Source organism: Canis lupus, chromosome 5 (genome assembly GCF_011100685.1).
Source record: "Canis lupus familiaris isolate Mischka breed German Shepherd chromosome 5, alternate assembly UU_Cfam_GSD_1.0, whole genome shotgun sequence".
Lineage (NCBI taxonomy): Eukaryota > Metazoa > Chordata > Mammalia > Carnivora > Canidae > Canis > Canis lupus.
This window is the reverse complement of record NC_049226.1, coordinates 3,352,287-3,373,363: the sequence shown is the minus strand read 5'-3', so window position 1 is coordinate 3,373,363 and position 21,077 is coordinate 3,352,287. Positions and strand designations below refer to the sequence as shown.

The 21,077-nt window shown below is 42.0% G+C and overlaps 1 protein-coding gene across 1 annotated transcript in view; it reads left to right on the top strand.

Annotated features, from left to right (window-relative positions):
• The window catches only part of NTM (neurotrimin), a 934,064-nt gene that overhangs the window by 316,175 nt on the left and 596,812 nt on the right, over positions 1-21,077 (top strand). The gene's annotated exons all lie outside the window — the stretch shown is intronic.

The following is a 21,077-nucleotide window of genomic DNA, read 5'->3' as shown; positions in this document are numbered from 1 at the left end:
CCGCTCCTCCGGGGCCAATACACCGAGAACAAAACCCTAGAAAAGAAAGAGGGGCTAAAACAGAAAGTCGATCAAGGCTTAGTGATTCCAGGACGAAGTCAGAGGGAAGCCCGTCGCTGAGCATTCGGGGTTAGCTGTGGACGCTTCAGCCTAGAAAGAGCATGAGTTTAGTTGAGATTCTGGGATTTTATATTGTGGTTAATTAATGTAGGTTAAGTGTTTGCATCCACAGGGACAGATCGCTGGGCGGCACCGTCGGGTGGGCCCAGAGGAGGGCGAGGCCATGGGGCTGGGGCGCGGCCTTACGGGGAACCGCTGTGTTGTGAGGGTGCAGGGTCAGGGCACACGGGCACCCGGGAAGCGGGCTACAGCCTCAGGGCCCGAGGGGCAAAGGCCCGGCCAGGGTGATGCTGGAGGCGGTGGCGGGGGCGGGGGTGGGGGGTGCTTTTTCAGGGGGTTGTTTTCCTAATTCCAAGATGTTCTGTTTCCGTGAGGGATGGTGTGGGGGGCGGGGGGAGAAATCTCCAGCTGAAAAATGTCACCTTCAACCTGACACCAGAGCCAGAGCATTTACAAATCTGCCTGTCACCGTGACAGGCTGACAGATAGCAACCTTAGCAGGGACTGAGTTAAATCGCCACTATAAGTCTTGCAAAAAGTTTGGCTCTTAAGATTTTTATCATCGAGACAGGTTAAGGGATGGGGGACACGGCTTCCACACAGGAAGGAGGCCTGAGGCTCCCTGTCTGCCTGCTCCGGGAGCGCCAGCCGCCGCGGGGATTATCTATTACCTGCGGGGAGGTGACAGCAGAAAATTAGCCAGCATCAGCCCCATCTGTTGCTGAGCACCGTTTATTTCACCTTCACTAATTCACTTGGTTTGTCATTTTTCCTTTGTCTCCATGTCACCCACCGAGCCCTCCGTCTGTGTGCCCCGGTGCCCCTGGCCGGGCACCGTGGCTGCAGAAACAAAGCCTCCGGTCGCTTTCCAATGAACTGCAGTCACTCCTGAGTCTCCCTCTCCTCTCTCTTCATTGTCATTTCCTCCATAATTGATTAGGAACTGGAGGCGGGAGAGGAGGGGCCGTGATTGCTTTTACAGCCGGGGTCTGCAGGCAAAGCACATTTCTGTGCTTGGCTTCGTCTCCCGGGACCTGCCTCTGTCAGGAAGAGGTGGCAGGGTATTAATAAGGCAGAGCGAACTCATGTCAGTGGGAGAGAGGTTGCAGAAACTAGGCTACAGCCCTGGCTCTCCCGTTATCTTTGGATGCTTGGCCATCTTCCTTGTTTTTTGGGGTTTTTGTCTCTGATTTTGTTTTTCCTCTGAAATGCAGAGCTAATGCCTGTTCTCCTCTCACCCACCGCGGTTGTTGTAAAGATTAAATGAGATAGTACAAGAGGGGAGCTCACGGTGCCTGTTGAATGAGAGAATGAATTTAAGGCACTTAACGGTGCCTTGCATATAATAAATGCTCCGTAACTACTGTTATTAGTGGCATGCAAATGCGAGTAATTATGATTATTTGTCACCCTTGCAGCATTTGCCATTCTCCTGGTTCCCAAGCTAGATAAAGTTTCTCGTTCGGCGTCCACCGAGCGGGCTGCGTGTGCCAGGCACTGTATTCCATCCCGGGGCGAGGAAGTATTTTTGAAATACAAGCAAAGAACACGTGGCGCTTAGGTCGGGGAGCACAGAGCTGGTGGGCAGGCATGTCGCGGAGTTGAGAATGGGGGGTGCAGGCACGAGGCTAACTCGGAGTGCAGGGGGCAGGGAGCGGGCTAAGGTCCTGGTGGAGAATGTGACATCTGCATCGGGGCTTAGAGGGCTCCCCAGGGGAGTGAGGGCGGGAAAGGGCAGTCAAGCGGGAAATGGCGCCGTCTGCGATACCCCCGGCACGACAAGGAGCAGGACCCCTGCCCAGCACCCCTGCAGTGAGGGGCTCCAGATTTGAGACTGAGCGTGTGAGCAAAGCAGGCATCACAGAAGGAGCACGTTTATCTCATGCCAAGCATCACGAGCTTTCCTGAAGGGCGGTGGAAACCACTAAATGCCTTTTACTGGGTGACGGGCACTGAGGGGGGCGCTTGATGGGATGAGCCCTGGGCGTTATACTAGATGTTGGCAAATCAAACTCTAATAAAAAATATACAAAAAAATGTGTTTATAAACAAAGAGCAATGGGCGGCTCAGTCGGTTAAGCATCCGGCTCTTGATTTCAGCTCAGGTCATGGCCTCAGGGTTGTGAGGTCGTCGAGGCTTGCATGGGGCTCTGCGCCCAGCAGGAAGTCTGCTTGAGAGTCTCTCCTCCTCCCTCTACTCTCTTTCTCTCTCTCTCTAAATAAGGAAATGAATGAGATCTTTTAAAAAAAAGAGAAAAAGTAAGAAATAACATAAACAAGGAGTAAGGGGACCAGATGGGCCTAGACGATCGCTCCGGCCTGGATGGGGCGTAGCAGAGCCGAAAGGTGAGCCAGGCCCACCGTAGAGCCTGGAAAGAAGCTGCCTGCCTGCAACATGCACCCCTGGCCTCTCAGAGTTGAGGAGACGCTCCCCAGGGTGGGCATCTCGAGGGCCTGGGAGCCTAGGGCTGCGGGGATCCCCGCTCAGAGTCCGGGAGACCCATGAAGTGCAGCAGCCACCACCAGAGGGCAGAGGAGGAGGGCTGAGATGCAGGTAGCGCCTCCCGGGGGCACAGCCAAGTGTGTTGTCTGGGACATTTTCACCTTAACGTGTTCTGGGGCATGGGCAGTCCAAGAATTCAGCTTAAAAAAAAAATCTGTGTGTGATCCTACTGACAGGACACGTGCTGGACTCGTGTGAGAATCCAGGACACCTGTGGTTCCGTGTTTGTTGTACTGGGGTTGCCCGCCTGTCGGCTCTCCCGCCCCACCGCCCCCCAGATGATATTAACGACGGAGTTGGGTTAGCCTGGGGCCTTCCTAAAAGACTGGTTCCACGTGTCCCATGTGTCTTCCTACACGTGGTCTGACTGAGTCCTTAGAGCTGCCCTATGAGGTGCGTAGGTTGCAGGATGCCATTCAGAGGAGTTACTTGATTTGCCAGGAAATGAAGTCGATTTGATTCAAGAGCTCAGACTCTTCCCGCCATTTCACACCAAATATTTTCAGTTTCCTTCGTCCTTTGAAATATGATGCTCTCTACTCCATGGCTGGAAGTCTGTGAACGGTGCGCTTGAGCCCAATGGGCACAGCCGCCTTGACAGCCGAGGGGGATCAGGCTGGAGAAGCCGAAATGTTTCACAGTGCTGTCCATGAATGTTTCCCACCTAATTGTTGGGGTCAACCCCACGGGAGCAATCTTATCCTTATTCCCAAATGGGGACACTGAGGCTCGGAGAGGTGACATGCCCCGCGGCATCTGGCTAGCAACCACCCAGGGCGTGTGCACCTGCACAGCCGCGCCGTCGGCTGCCCGCTTGCCCTGAGATTGGCAGAGGCCGCAGGTGACGACAAGCGCCCTCGGAGGGGCGGGTGCTGAGGGTCATTAGGATGGCTGGATTCGGGGCCCAGACATGCACCTCACATTAATGTCGCGACAAGCCAGCTTCCCTGAGCAAAGAGCTGTCGCGGCAACACACCCAGGATAATCCGAAACCGCAGAGAACTGTGGCCACTGCGGGGAGAGTGGCTAATTCTCTTTGGGACAAAAAAAAAAAGTTATCCTCAGAACAAACAGATTTCCTCAGCAGAACTGAGTGTCGGGACGGCGTTGGGGTCTCACCTGAGAGAACAGAGCATAGCACCAGATGCAGCAATAGGGGACCCAGGTCCCCAGGCCGGGGGTGGAATGCAAGCCTGTAAAAACACCCCTGCGCAGCCCAACAGTCTCTGTGTAAAGTCCCAGTGTCCCCTGGCTGGGGGCCGTCCGGGAGACCCTGGTTCAATGCAGTCTCTTACTGGAGAGCATTCGAGGTACGCGCACCTTCCATTGCCCCACACGCCTGGATCACACCACACAACATCGCGCTTCTATTTGTTTGCAGACTTGGGTTCTTTCCAGCATATTGTTTTCTCTCTATCTTGTTGTTCTCCTTTTCTTCCCCGTGGGATTCAGCTCCCAGGAGACTGGTGGCCCTTCCCGTTACCTAACTTCTCAGAGCCTCCCTCACTCTGTGATAAACCAGCTTGATCGTGTTCTCCGTATCCGGTTACTGTGAGAATCGGAAGGATAGGCATGTATGAGAGCAATCAGCTCAGGGGCAGCGCATAGGAAGCTAAATAAATATAGGGTTTCCTCTCTTCCTTCCCCTTTGTGTCTCAAACACGTGCGTGCATGTGCACGCACACACATAGGGCGCACCACAAACCCTGTCAATAAATCTATGCTAAGTCAGAGTTAACTTCGAAAATCAACACAGTGCAGAGGCTTTTAGAGGACTGACATTCCTCAGGTTATGGAAAACAATAATAATAAATCTTAGGGAATGTCACCTTGCCCCTGGCACAGAAGACAAGAACCTGGAAACGTTAGTGGAATAGCCTTGAGCGCATGGAGAAAAGAGCAGACAGTGTGCTGGCAGCAGGGGAGGAAGGTGGGCATTAGTGGGAGCAAGCGGAGGGCAGAGGGGTGGCCATTCGGGTGTCAGGCTCTGGACTGGTTCTTTCTCAGCCTTCGTTTCAGGATGAGCGTACAGGGCAAAGTGACAGCGAATGCCGAAAACCCACAGATCACAGTCGCTGGAATTTTGGAGTGAATTTGACAATGGAGATGCATCAGTCCTGAGCCATTCGATCTTTCTCGAGTCGCTGAGATATCACTGGGGGCGCTGGCACTTCTGAGAGTGGGCCTGGCTTCGCCAACGGCAGCCTCTTTGAGTCGTCTTCACTTTTGATGGTCTTCCGTGTTGGCTGAATGTTTTTGGTGCTTAGATCCTTTTGTAAATTTGGAGGATTGTTCACCTCCCGTGATCTCTTCAAATATTATTTCCTGACGTGCATGCTCTCGGGCACTCTCTCACTCTCTCTCGTAAGCTCCTATTGGGCGTGTGTTGGGTCTTCTCAGTCAAAATAGCTATTTTGTACTTTTCATTTCCACATTTCCAGTGAGTTCCTCAGATTTATCTCCCATGTTGGTTATTTTCTCTCCTCCCATTCATTAAGATTTTAAATTCTTCGTGATTTCATTGTTGTATTTCTAAAATCTCTATATTTTAAGGCACCTCTTTTTTTGGAATGTCTTTTTATTTCCTATGTGTTTGAATCCTGATTTTTTTTTTTTTATACTGCATGCTGAACTATGCCACAGTCTCTATTACATTATTTGATTCCTTGAAGTTTGTGGGGGGGCTCTGAGGAGGTGGCTGTTTGCTCACGTGTTTGGTAATGTGGGGTTCTGAGCACAGCTTCAGCAGGGGAATGTGGGAGTGGGAACTCCCGTGTGGCCTGGGGTGAGAGCACTTGGGTTCGCCTCTGCCAGGGGCCCCAGGGGTGATGCATCTGAACCCCAAACCCACGTTCAGCACACTCTGGGAATTACAAACTCCCTGGACAGACAAGAATGTCCAGCCAGAGCCCAGGTCAGGACAGACAAAGTTCCTTACAAGCTTCATGCACATTTTGGAATTGTTTTCCTAATCCAACGTTTGCAGGCCTCCAAGGACTTCCAGTCTTACAGGGACCTGTCAGCCAGTTTCCAGACTCAGTTCCCAACTTCCTGCTAAGACTCAGCCACTCAGGTTGCAACACCCTCCCCCAGCCCCAGGCAGCAGGAGCACCAGCCCCTACCCTCCTCACTCTATTTTAAGTCTTCTCTCTGTTGTTGGTCCTTGGAGAATCCTCTTATTTTCTGCAATCATCATCATCATTAGCAACATCATCATCACGGCTAACATTTATCGGGTCCTTATACTTCATGCAAGCTCTCCTCTAATTGCTTTATATGAATGAACTCATTTAACCCTCATAATAATTCTATGAGGCAGATGCTGTAATTATCCCCATTTTACAGATGATAAAATGATATTTTCCCTTAAAGAACAACTATTCCCCATTGGAAGACAAGGAAGCCCTAAGGATTTAGGTGATAATTCTACAGAAGCAGAAGAGGAGTCAGATCCATGGAGGAAAATGGTATTCCAAGGTTCACCCAGCCAGGTCACATCAGTCAGAGCCAGCCATCCCGAGGTCTTCACTGTTTGTTAGCCCACTGCCCAATTTCCCCACTAAGAGTGTTCCTTTTGTGAAGTTCTGCTTATTTCTTACATTGTAGTCAAGATTTGATTTGCCGAGGAAAATCTGAGAGAATGATTATGGCATCTTTTTCTTGAAGGTTAGCCTGGCCCCTTGTTTCAGATCGCTGTGTGGCAGCAGATTTGCTAGCCGACCCTGGGACTGGGAAGATAGCAAAAGAGATTGTATGCCTCATTTACAAAATTACTATAAGAGTTTGGGTGCTAACTTCTGTCTTCCATGGAGGGTGTTTCTCACAAATACAGATAGATTTATAAAAACGGACAGGATGTGTCTCAGTGAAAGGCGTTAAGGGTGACATGCATGCCCTCCTTTTACGTAAGTTGCTTTGGAAAAAAAATCTGTCTGCTGAACTCTATTGAAGTCAACTAAGCAGCCTTTGGATTATGCTTTGAAATTACAGTTGATGCTCCATCAATGTAGGCTTGAACTATCTGGGACCACAAATATGCAGAATTTGTATAGTTTATACTGTTTTTCTCTTCCTTATGATTTCCTTAATAACATTTTCTTTTCTCTAACTTATTTTATTGTCAGAATACATATAGCCTACAAAATAGGTATGAATAGAGTGTTTATGCATCAGTAAGGCTTCTAGTCAATAGTGGGCTATTAATAGTTAAGTTTTGGGGGAATCAAAAGCTATAGGCAGATTTTCAACTGTTACTATTGAGATTAAAAGCAAGAGGGAATCACAGGCTCTTTCTACTATTTTTCTGTCCTGAAGGCATCTCTCTCTCTCCATTTATGAGGAGGACACCAGGGCATAGGATGGGGCAAAGCAGAAAGGGCAGGACTAAGAGTCCAACTGTCCTTGGGATCTGACAGGTTTGGGGCAGGAGAGAGTAGGATGAGGTCTGAAACAGGAGTGGCCAAGTACCTTCAACTCAGGAGAAAGCTCTCAGCTTTATACGCTGCTTTATGTGCCCGACTAACCATAGTTGGTAGGCATCCAGAGCTCATGAGTAACCTTGCCCTCCCTGGACACGGACCACATGTCAGGAAGGTCATATGATATCACCAATATTCCCCACCTGTGTGGGAAAACCCACAGACCTATCTGCACCAACCCTCTTCTCATCTTCCCCACCTCAAAACTCTGCTCCAAACCAATGACCCCAAGTTCAACTTCCTGCCTTCCTGACTTTGCCCACGTGCTTTCCACCTGAGGTACTCTTCCCTTTGCCTTTAATTTGCCACCCAACCATGTATTCTACCTCCTATGTCATTCATTTCCTTCATAAAATCTGGGATTGAGCTGTTTGCATCTATTCTAAACATCAAAGTTTCCAGCCTGAAGTATAGTACTGGGGACCACAGAGGGAAACACACACACAGGGGGCACCTTTTGGCAATGCTGAAAATGATCTGTACCTTCATTATATGGTGGTTATGCAAGTATATACAATTGTTAAAATTCAATGGCTGGTACACTTAAAATATATGTAGGGTAATGTTTGTAAATTATACCTCCACATAGTGGACCGTGAAAACCCCAATCTCTCATGTTAGACAAGGAGCTCGTCCAGAGCACTGAATCTTCACAGACTCTCTAAGCCTCGTTGAGGAGCAGAAATGGAGCTGGACTATGCGAAAGATGCTGAAGTTAAAAACGCACTTTCCAGGAATAAAGGTTTAAAAGGAGAGTCCTTGAGCACATGCAGTAGCCAAACATTATTCTAGGGCTGGGGCTATGAAAAAAAAAATCTCTGGAAAAAGCTTGCAGTCGAATAGGAAAATAGAAAGTTTCAAGTCAGTGGATAAGTGTTACGGTAGAGGTAAGAGTAGGAAACCATGGAGAAGCACCAAGCCCAGGTGAACGGCACAAAAGGCTTCTTGCAGGAAGTTCATATTGAGCCCTGGAGATCAGGGGAGTCCTCCAGGATCACTGGGGAAAGCAGCAAAGTACTAGCATGTGCCTACGTGTGTGTGCGTTCACAGCTCCTGAAGACCAGGACTCTTGACCACATAAAGCTGGGATACCACATTTGGATTGAGAGCTCATTGAGGAGCTGGGTAATTCCCAGGGTATGTTAACACTTGGCACAAACTCCCACAATGTTCGGTAAGCCGTGGTCCCCTTTACCCAGGACTTTGATTTAATGTTATTTCACTCATTACTTCTGATTGTATTGGTTACCATCTAAGTACTTGTCTTTCTTGGTCAGAGACTCAATGGTTTATTGCAAGTATAAAGAAATGTTTCCCTTTCATTGAAACTTCAGTAACTTCCAAATGACAGGTCTTTATCCAATATCTCAAAGATGATTTGTGTATCTATCGAGATGCATTCTTCCTAAGGATTTCTTCTCTTCTCATTCTATCTTGTCTCCTTAAGAGATCTTCTCGCCCATGGCTTCTGTTATCATCTACAAGTTCAGAACTCTTGAGTTTATATCTCCAGCCAAAATCTCTCTTCTTAGCTCCATTTGACCCAATTGCTTACTGGGTCATAATAATCTTCTTAGCTCTGCAATGGCCCAGTTGTGTACTGGGCCATGATAATAGCAAACACTTACCTAGCACTTACTCTGCTGGGTACCATTCTAAGCACTCTGCATGTGTGAGCTCATTCAGTCTCCGCAGCAGCCTGGAAAGGAAGCTGCAAACATTGTAGAGCATCTTCGTGGGTGCCTTGCAAGCACCCCAAATCCAGCATACCCAAAAGGGATGTCACAATCATTCCCTTGAAACCTGCACCTCATTTTTCCTACATTTCACATTTTATTGAAGGACACCATCTTCTCACCAGGTACTCAAATGTAGAACCTAGAATTCACTCTTAACCTTTTCCATGTTCCATCTATATCAATCATCAAGTTTGCCCTTCCCCCAGCCACATTTTTCTTTTCTTAAAAAAGTATCATCGTGGGTTAGCTAAGGGTTTTGGCTTTGAAGGCAGACTATTTAGGTTTGAATCCTGGTTCTGACACTTAACAGCTACAAGTCCTTATGGAATTTACTTAAACTTTCTGAGCCTGTCTCAATGTGAGAATTAAATGAGTTAAAACATGTAATGCATTTAGAACAGTGCTTGGAATATAGTAATGGAATATTTCTTCATCTGTCTCAGTTTCCAGTTGGTGGCCAGTATATTACACTGAAAAGAACGAGGCGTTTGGTGACAGACAAACCTGGGATTGTACCCTTTGTTTTGCCACTTACTTTATGTGTGACTTGGTCAAATTGGTTAATTCGCTAAGCCTAGTTTTTTAACCTGTAAAAGGGAGATAATACTACCCACCCACATGGCCATTGTGAGGAATAAATGAGAAACTCTACGTAAAGCCCCTAGCTTCACACTTGGCATATGATAGACACTCAATAAATGTTATTCCCCTTCTCCCCACAATCACTGCAGCTCTACACTCTCATCCACTTCTAAGAAGAAAATAATTAGTTGCCAGGGAAGCATCTAAGCATGGTGGAGGGGAAGGAAAGAGGGAGTAACTCAGCAGATTTGTCAATTTTGCCATGAAGTACAGGTTCAAGATCATGGGCAAGAATTGGGCCACTGACGTGCCCATCTCTCTCACTTTATATCTTTTTTTTTTAAAGAGTTGACTATACAGTTAGCTTGTAAATTATGACATATATTTTTATGACTTATATTTTAACTGTACACCAATGTTCAATATTCACATTCCTGAAAAATTATATTCTCCAGCTCTTCCTTCCTCTTCACAGCGAGGGCACTGCTGAGTGTCTTTCCATTTCCTAATTTAATGATGTGTCAGCAGGGCCCTTGGGGATAAAGGCCAAGACAAATACAGGACTGTCCTCACCCCATTGGAGGGAAGGCTAGGCAAGATATGGAAGGGATGGAGATAGGACAGCTACATCAGGTGCCAGGTCCAGGACAGAATGAAGATGTAGACCTCTGAATAAAAAATCATTAAGTATTTTAGCTGGGCACAAACAAAACTCAAGGCCTTCTGAGCTTGGGGTCCTGTAGGACTGCACAGGCACGCACCCACAAGGCTGACCCTGGAAGGGAAGACCTCGCTCCCTTTCCCACAGGTCCCTGTGGCCTCCCCTCAGATGCTTGTAAATAGCCAAAACCTTCTTCCTCAACCAGGGCTGTCTTTTCACCCTTCACCCAACCCAAGCATCCAAAGATTACTGAAGAAGCAGAAGCCCCAGCATCACATCTGTTCTCTCCTTCACTGGGATTTTGTGTATTCTTTGAAACCACAATTTATCAGCCACTGCTTCTCCAGTGACTTTCTTCTCCTTTCTTGAAAAAAGCAAAGGTGCTACCAATAAAGATGTGCTATTTTCAAAAGCCAATATTTAGTGAGTGCTTATTTAATTCCACACAAAGAGCTTTTAACATAATTTTCCTATTTAATCTTTAAAGCCTCCAAATCAGTAGATAATGGTACAATTCCATTTTACAGATGAATTTACAGATTTAGAAGGTCAAGTATCTTGTCCAAGGTCATTCAGTGACCAAGCCCAAGGGTTAGAGCCCTGGGCCCTCAAGTTCCAAAGCAAGGGAAGAGTGTTTATAGAGTCTGAAAAGTGTGTAATAAGAGATGCACAAAGCAATCAAGTGGCAAACAACAACAAAAAAGAGAGAGAGAGAGAGAGAAACAAATTATTTCCATCAAGAGGACCGAATACTATTAAGATGTCAGTTTTTCCTAAGAGACTTTCTAGTTTTAAGGCAATTCCAAGGAAACACTAATTATTTTGTTTTGTCTTGTTGGTATAGAATTATGTTCATTTTTAGCCATTGCCAAGAAAACCCCAACAGAGAAAATGAATGGAGGGTGGGGGGAGCTACCTTTTCAGTTTTATTTTATGTTTTTAATTGAGGTATAATTGGCATATAACATTACATCAGTTTTTAGGTGTGCAACATAATTTTAAATTTATATACACTGCAAAATGATCTCCACATCAACTCCAGTTTCCCCCGTCACCATGTAAAGTTTCATCCCATGTGTTACGGTATCACTATTGTCACCATGCTACCTAGTACATCCCCATGACCTCTTTATTTTATGACTGGAAATTTGTACCTCTTGACCCTCTTCTCCCATTTTGTCTAATCCCCACCCATGTTTCTGGAAACCAACAATCTGTTCTCTGTATCTGTTTTGTTTTGTTTGCTTATTTGCTTTGTTTTTTTAGGTTTTGCATATAAGGGAAATCATGTGGTATTTGTCTTTGTCTGACTTACTTCATGTAACGTAACACCCTCAAGGACCATCCATGTTGTTGCACATGTCAAGATTTTATTCCTTTTTATGGCTGAATAGTATTCCATTATATATATATATATATATATATATATATATATACATACACACACACACGCACACATACATATATATATATATGTATGTGTATAGTAAGTATAGTATTCATATTATAGCATTATAGTATGTACATAATATTATTCCATTATATTTATGCATATGTGTATATATTTATATATAATGGAATACACACATATATATACACGTACCACATCTTCTTTATTCACATAACCATGGACATTTAGGTTGCTTCTATATCTTGGCTATAGTGAGCAATTCTTCAATGAACATAAAGGTGTATATATATATATTTTAAAATTAGTGTTTTCATTTTCCTCAGATAAATACACAGAAGTAGAATTACTGGGTTATCTGATAGTTCCATTTTTAAGTCTTTGAGGAGACTCCAAGCTGTTTTCCACAGCTTTGCACCAGGGAAAAGCTGGTACACCAGGTTTTACATTCCCACCAATAATGCTCAAGGGTTCTCTTTGCTCCAAATCCTTCCCAACACTTTGTAATTCCTATTTTTTTGTTAATAATAGCCATTCTAAAAGGTATGAGATGATATCTCATTGCAGTTTTGATTCACACTGTCATGATGATTTGCATTGTCCTGGAGATTAGGGATGCTGAGCATCATTTCATGTGCTTTTGGCCATTTGCATATAATCTTTGATAAAATATCTATTCGAGTTCTTTGTCCACATTTAATTTAATTTTTATTGATTGATTTGTTTGTTAGTTTAGCTATCAAGTTGCTTGAGTTCCTTATATATTTTGAATATTGGCCCCTTATTGGATACAGGATTTGCAAATACTTTCTTCCACTCTGTAGGTAGCCTTTTTTATTTTGTTGGTGGTTTCCTTTGCTCTGCAGAAGCTTTTTAGTTTATATTAGCAAACCAAATTCAACAATGCATTAAAATGTTCATGTGCCATGATTAAGTGAGGTTTATTCCAGGGATGCAAGGATAATTCAACATTTGCAAAACTGTCAACATGATATACCACATTCACAAACAGAAGGGTAGAAGTCATATGATCATCTCCACAGGTGCAAAATAATTTATTATTTTCCATATATTTATTTTTTGTTGACAATGCCTTTGGAGTCAGATTAAAAAATATATTGCCAAGAGTGATGTCAAGAAATTTACCACCTATTTTTTCTTTTAGGAGTTTCATGGTTTCTGGTCTTAATACTCATGTCTAATCCTTCTTGAGTTAATTTTTATGTATGATGTAAAAAAGTGCTCTGGTTTCATTCTTTTTTAGGTGACTGTCCAGTTTTCCCAGCATGATCTATTGAATAGATAGTCCTTTCCCCATTGTATATTCTTGCCTCCTTGGTTGTAGCCTAATCGGTCATATATACACAGGTTTATTTCTGGGCTTTCCATTCTGTTCTATTGCTCTATCTGTTTTTATGTCAATGCCATACTGTTTTGATTCTATGGCTTTGTAACACAGTTTGAAATTAAGAAGTATGATGCCTCCAGCTTTGTTCTTTCTCAAGATTGCTTTGGCTATTCAAGAATTTTGTGGTTCCATCAAAACTAGTTCTAACAGTTTTTTGGTGGATTCTTTACAATTTTCTCTTCATAAAATCATGTAGTTGACACTAAGGGTGGTGGAAGGGGAGGTGGGTGGGGGGTGGGGGAGACTGGGTGACGGGCACTGAGGTGGGCACTTGACGGGATGAGCACTGGGTGTTATTCTATATGTTGACAAACTGAACACCAATAAAAAATAAATTTATATAAAAGAAATCATGTAGTTCACAGATAGTGACAGTTACTTCTTTCTTTCCAAATTCAATGTTTTTATTTCTTTTTCTTGCCTAATTGCTCTGGCTAGGATTTCCAAAACTAAATTAAATAGAAATGCTTAGTGTGTGTATCTTTGTTGTGATCTTAGAAAAAAAAAAGCTTTTGGTTTTTCGCCATTGAGTATGATGTTAGCCATGGGATTGCCATGTACAGCCTTTATTATGTTGAGGTATATTCCCTCAATTCCTGCTTCACTGAAAGTTTTCATCATACACGGATGTTGAATTTTGTCAAATTCTTTTTTTGCACCTGTGAAGATAGTTATATGACTTCTACACTTCCATTTGTGAATGTGGTATATCATGTTGACAGATCTGCAAATGTTGAATTATCCTTGCATCCCTGAAATAAATCCCACTTAACCATTGCATATGAACATTTTAATGCATAGTTGAATTTGGTTTGCAAATATTTTGTTGAGGATTTATGCATCTATGTTCCTTTGCATTGGCCTATCATTTTTTTCTTCTTTTGTGGTGTCCTTGTCTGGTTTTGGTATCAGGATACCACTAACCTCATAAAATGAGTTTGGAAGCATTTCCTCCTCTTCAACTTTTTTGGGAGAGAGTTTAAGAGCATTAGGTATTAAATATTAAATTCTCTAAATATTGAATGTTTGGTAAAATTCACCAGTGAAGCCATCTGGTTCTGAAATTTTATTTGTTGGGATGTTTTAATTACTGATTAAAACTCTCTCTGGTAATAAGTATACTTAGATTTTTATTTCTTCATGACCCTGTTTTGAAAGATTGTGCGTTTCTAGGAGTTTATTCATTTCTCCTGGGTTGTCCAGTTTGTTGGCATGTAAGTATTCAAAGTAGTCTCTTACAATCCTTTGTGGGTATTTTTTGGTATCAGTTATAATTTCCCCTCTTTTATTCCTGATTTTATGTACTTGAACCATCTTTGTTTTTTTTTTCTTATTGAGTCTAGCTAAAGATTTATTAGTTTTGTTTATCTTTCAAAGAATCAGCTTTAAGTTTCATTGATCTTTTCTGCTGTTTTTTTAGTCTTATTTCCTCTCTGATCTTTATTGTTTCCTTCCTTCTACTAACTTTGAGGCTTCATTTTCTCTCTTCTTTTTCTAGTCCTTTTAGGTGTAAAGTTAGATTGTTTGAGATTTTTTCCTGTTTCTTGGAGTAGGCCTGTTTTGCTATGAACTTCCCTCTTAGAACTACCTTTGCTACATACCAAAGATTTTAGTATGTTGTGTTTTCATTTTCATTTTGTCTCCAGATATTTTCTGTTTTCTCCTTTGATTTCATGTTGACCCCTTTGTTATTCAGTAGCATGTTGTTCAGTCTCCACATATTTGTGATTTCTCCAGTGTGTGTGTGTGTGTGTGTGTGTGTGTGTGTGTGTGAGAGAGAGAGAGAGAGAGAGAGAGAGAGATTCCCTGCTTCATACCACTGTAGCCTGAAAGGATGCTTATATGATTTCAGTCTTCTTATATTTATTAATATTTATTTTGTGGCCTAACACATGATCTATCAAGAAAATGTTTCATGTACACTTGAGAAGCATTTGTATTCTTCTGGGTTTGGATAGAATGTTCTCTCTATATTTATGTCAAGTCCATCTGGTCTAATGTTTTGTTTAAGGTTGATGTTTCATTATTCATTTTCTTTCTAGATGAACTATATTTTGATGTATGCTGGGTATTAATATCTCCTATTATTATTGTATTGCTATCCATTTTTCCCTTTATGTCTCTTAATATTTGCTTTATACATTTAGTGCTTCTATGTAGGGTGCATAAATATTTACAAATGTTGTATCTTCTTGCTGGATTGACCCCTTTATCATTATGCAATGCTTATCTTCAGCTCTTGTTACAGTCTTTTTTTATCACATTTATGTCACATCTATAATGCGAATGTTGTTCTAATTGATGTTGTCCCACACGTCCCTCAAGCTAGCTTCACTTTTTACAATTTTTTTTTTTCTTTTTTCTGCTCTGTTTGGGTGAATTCCACTGCTCTGTAGTCCAGGTCACTGTGCTTTATCTAGTCTGCTATGGAAACTTCCAGTGTATTTTTCATTTCAGTTATTATATTCTCCAGCTCTGTGACTTTTGTTTGGTACTTTCTTATATTTTCTATCCCTTTGTTGATGTTCTTTCTATGTTAATTCATTCTTCTCCTGAGATTGGTGAGCATCTTTATGGCCATTACTGTGGACTCTTTATCAGATAAAGTACTTACTTCTGTTTCATTCCATTTTCTTCCCCTCCCCCAGAGTTTTACCTTGTTCTTTCACTTAGACATATTCCTCTGTTTTCTCATTTTGCTTGATCTTCAGTGTTTGTTTTTATATATTAGGTAAAAGAGTTATCCATTCTTGAAGGAGTGGTCACAGGAAGACTGGGGGTGTGTTTCAGTCTGTTCTCTGTGCAGTTTCCTGGGGCTGGTAGCCTGCCAAGAATGATCTCTGATTGTTTCAATTTCATGGGACCCAGAAACAAAATAGTCACCCCTCCAGCCACCAGAGCTAGATGTTCTAGGGGAATCCCTGTGTGGACTACCTGACCTGCCAGCTTTGGCAGTTCCATGAGGAGTGACGGGGCAGGGCAAGCCTGCTTACCAGGTTTAGCAGGCCAGGGCCATGGGAGACCACATCGTTCTGCCTATTTGAAGTAATTTGAAAAAAACTATAGTAATTTAAATTGTGGGGCTCTGGCATAAGAATCAATAGATTGATATATGTAACATAATTGAATGCCCAGCAGTATTCTTACGAAATATTAAAAAATTTGCATGAATATGACAAATTCAGAAATCAGTTAGGTAAGAAAGGTGTATTCAATAAATAGTGTAGATTTTTCTAATAGTGAAAAATCTATATAAATCCCAACTCCAAAATAAATTATAATTAGACTACAGAGCAGCAAGTCAAATATAAAATCATTAAAACTGGAAGTGAATGTAAGTAAATCTACTTGGATTTAACTAGATAAAGAAGATCTGTCTATGTGCAAGTACAATGACATAATAAGGGAGGAAAGACTAATAAATTTGGTAACATTAAAATTAAATATTTCTGTATGTCAAACAAAAATGTACAAGCAAACAATTAAAGTGGGCAAATATTTTTAACAATACAGCAATCTCGATGTCTTTACTACGTAATGAACTTCAAAAGTCAATAAGAAAAACATAAATATTTCAATAGCAAAATAAGCAAAGACTGAAAAGCTAGTTAAAATATGTTAATGATCAAGAAATATAACAAAAACATCTAATCGCTTTTCATCAAAGAAATTCAAATTAATTATAGCTTAGATGTGCTTTTTTTGCCTCACAAATTGGCAAGGGTTAGAAAAATGTTAACTCTCTATCTTAGCAGTGGGTATGCTCATATACTACTGTTAAAGATCTAAGCCAAAAAGCAGTTTGGCTGTATGCAACAAAGGTATTAAAAAACTATTCCACTTTACTTGGTGTTCCCATTTACAGGATTATATCCTAGGGTGGTTAAAATATAACTAATAAAAGGTTTTTATGAAAGGCTATTTTTTGCAGTTCTATAAAACAACAAAATAGTGGAAACAACCTAACTGCCGAGCTTTAGAAGAATGGTTATATACAGTAAATATGATGAAAACTATGAAGTCACATGTTTCATTTATTCATAAAAAAAATCTACTGAGACTGTGTATGCTTTAGAAATGGCTCTAAACCCTGGGAATCTATCAGTGAGCCAAACAACAAAACCCCTGCCCTTGGGAACTTACATTTCTGTGGAGAGAAAATAGATAAAAAGCATAACATAAATAAATTATAGCCAAAGCTGGAAGATGGTAAGTGCTAAGAAGAAAAATACAGATGAGTAAGTGATGAGGAGTGACAAAGATTGAAGTAGATTATTGCAGTTGGCCTCACTTTGAAGGTATTATTTGAACAAACAAATGAAGGTAATGATCGAGTAAGCTTTGTGGACATCTCTGGGGGTTGGGGGTGGGGGGTAAGAGGATTCCATAGATGGAAAAGAGATTGCAAAGGCTATGAAATGGAAGCTTGTCTAGTGTTTTTGAGAACAATAAGGAAGCCAGTGTGGAGCAATTGGGAGGATGAGAGGCAATGAAGGCAGAGGTAAGGCAGGGAGGAGGAAAGAAAGGTACTTACATAAGAGCAGGGTTCTGTAGGCCGCTGTAGAGACTTCTGATTTTAATCTAGGTGAATGGAAATCTATTGGCAATTTATGAGCAGAATACTGGCATGAAATAACATGTCTCAGAGGATTACTCCTTCTTCTCTATTATATTTAGACTTCAGAGGAGCCAGAGCACAAACAGGAAGACTATGTTCAATAAACCAAGAAAGGGATGGTGGTCAAAGCAGTAGAGGCAGTAAGATAGAAGTGGTACTTATTTTGAAAGAAAATACAGTAGGATTTCCTAAAGGACCAGTTGACAGCTGTAAATGAAAGACAGAAGTCAAGTTGTTCTAACGGTTTTTGGCCCTAGCATCTGGAAAAATGTCATTGTCATTAACACTGATGGGAAATGTTGGTTAGGGAAGACCAGTGGTCACTGTTAAACATGTCAACTTTGAGATGTCTGTTAACCATTCAAGTAGAGTAGTTGAACACACAGTGGTTACATGATTCTGCAGTTCAAGGTAGAAGTCTCTCAGGATTGACACATTTGGGAGTCATCAGCACGTACATTATATTTGAAACCATAAATCTGGATGAGCTCACAAAACAGTACGTAGAAACAAAGGAGCAGCTACCCAAAGTGTGAGCCTCAGTAATTCAACCATCGAGAGAGTAGCAGAGGCACAGGAACTGGGAAGGGGGATTAAGACGGGGTAGTCCTTGGGATAGAAGGAAAAAAGTTAAAAAAAAAAAAGAAATAGGAGAGTATGGTATCCTAAAGGTTAAAGGAAAAAAGTATACTACAAAGAAAAAATAATCATTAATGTGAAATGCTGCTATGTCCAGTGTAGTGAGGACTCAATTTTGGAGGCCATGTGGAGGTCCTTAGTGATCTGGACAAGAACAGTGTGAATGTTCCTCATTCACACAAATGAAGGGGCAAGGAGAAAGTAGGAGAGGCAAAGAGAGAGTAGGAGAGGAAGGCAATTGGAGACAGGAAGTCTGAACTAACCCATCACTGGTGCACAGAGGCCATCTCCTTTCACTAACTCAGAGACAATTTCCAGCTCTTTCTCTTGTAATCATCAGACGGCTCCTTTTCCTGGATGACTCCTATCAACATACAACTATTCTACAATGACTCCTATCTATTTCCAAAAAGTACTTAATGACATAGGAAAATGCTCAGGATGTCTTGTTGAGTGGAGCACGTAACACCATACTCAGTGTGATGCCGCCATCTACCCAAACATAAGATTCGGCCTATTTTCCTTAATCCACTAATCTAGAGGTTCTCAAACTGTAATCCCAATACCAGCAGCATCCACAGCATTGAGGAAGTGATAAGAAATGCAGATTTTATGGCCCCACTCCAGACTCAATGAATCTGAAATTCTGGAGGCAGGGCCAGCCCCTGAGACTTATAAGACTTCCAGGCTATACTGACGCCTCTTTAGGACAGTATAAGGCTAGGAATTTAGTCTGTCTTTGTATGGGAAAACAAGAATGTCATGCTGCACCCTGGGTATATAATTATAAAGAAATGGAAATTTTTAGAGCAACAAAATAGAAAATAGTTGAGCACATGTTCTAAATATAAACTACACAATGCCATACATGCAAGGAAAAGAGAGAGAGAGAAAAGATAACAATCCGGCTAAGCACAAAAGGGTATTGTTGCCACTTAACTGTGATAAAGTTCTGTTTCTAACCATTTACTTTATTGTCCTCCTCCTATCTACATGGTTCAGCCTAGCCTGTCTCAACTTAGCCTCAGCTATTAAGTGAAGTCCAAATGTTAAATGCCTCATTAACACTTCCTGCCACCAGGAGCAATTGTGTCTGGAGTGATTTTTTTTTTTTTAACTTCCTAGGCCCAATTCATTATTTTCTATCTTTTAGAGAACTAGTCTCTGAAAAAACTTTTCTCTCTTTCTGAGCATTTTTTTTTTTTTCCTCCCTGGGAAAATGCCTGCTACAGGCAGACAACCATATCCACTTCTCCTTTAGCTTCCAGGTCTTACTCAGGCCCGCTCCTCTCATTGTGGAATGAACTAAAATGTGCCGCATTATGGAAGAAGAAATCGGCACCATTAGGAGTAGCATCGATGTAAGGCCTATGGCTTATATCTGCATAGAGCACTGCCCTTCCAGAGTGCACTCTTGTCCACTGTCACCCCGTGATGGCCGTGACACGTTTGACACCACATTGCTCTTGTCGTTCTGCAGATATGGCAATAGGCCAACTTCCCCAGCCTTTGCCATTTCCCGTGGTCGGGACACCAGGCAGAGTGGGCTGAGTGGTGCTTCTTCACTTGATTTATGATCATTGACATTTACTGTATCAGGGTCTTTAATTTTACAAGCTGAAGCAGTACTAGAACCACACCTGCTTTGTAAATGTTTTTAATGATAAAAGAAAGAAGTGAGATCCTTTTATATATGAAATCATGCCAGGTGCCTCAGGAAAATTCACAATGAATGCTAGTTTCTAAGAACCAGAGGCATAAGACAGGTAAAGGGATAGTCATGAGATATGTGGGAATTAACTAGGGAATAGGCCACCCTCCCAAACCAACATGGGATTCTATTTCTCTCTCACCTGACATTTCAGAAGTAAGTAGACTAAGGCCACACAGTTGCTCTGTCATCTCCAACCGTTGGTCTCCACCATTGTTCCAGTTTTCACCAATTCCCAGTTAGTAAAGAGGAAAAAAAAATTAGGGCAAACAGTGCACTCCTCTTTTGTTTATATATAATTGGCTCAAACTTAGTCACATGACCATAGCTACTGTAGGAAGACAGAGAAATGTAGTCTGTAGGCATATAGCTGAGGCCCAGCTAAAATAGGAAATAGGAAGGTGTAGTTTCTTTTTCTTTTTTATTGAAGTATAATAGAACATTATATTAGCATAAATATTAGATTAGCTTCAGATGTAAAACATAATAATTGGACATTTGTATATGTTGCAAAATGATCACCATGATGTCTAGTGACTTCTTGTTGCCACAGAAGGTTAATATAAAATTAATGGGGCACCTGGGTGGCTCAGTGGTTGAGCATCTGCCTTTGGCTCAGGTCGAGGCCTCGGGGTCCCAGAATTAAGTCCTGCATCAGGCTCCCCACAGGGAGCCTGCTTCTCCCTCTGCCTGTGTCTCTGCCTCTCTCTCTGTGTCTCTCATGAATAAATAAAAATAAATAAATATTTAATATAAAATTACTGACTATATTCCCCATGCTGTACCTTACATCTCTATGACTTAATATTTTACAACTGGAAGTTTGTACTTTCTGATCCTCCTTACTCATTTCACCCTCCCTTAACTCCCCTAATCACCCTCCCTCTCACCACCAATCTTCACTGTACCTATGAATCTAGGTTTTATTTTGTTTTCTTTATTTGTTTTGTTTCTCAGATTCCACATATAACTGAAACAATGTGGGTTTTGTCTTATTTCTGAACTATTTCACTTAGCATAGTGAAATGCTATGTGAAAGCATAGGTGCATAGGTGCATTCTGTTGCAAAGAGCAAGATTTCATTATTTTTTATGGCCAAGTAGTATTCCAAGTATCAATGAGTACTTAGATTGTCTTCATATCTTGGCTGTTATAAATAATGCTGCAATGAATATAGAGATGCATATATCTTTTTGAATTTGTGTTTTTC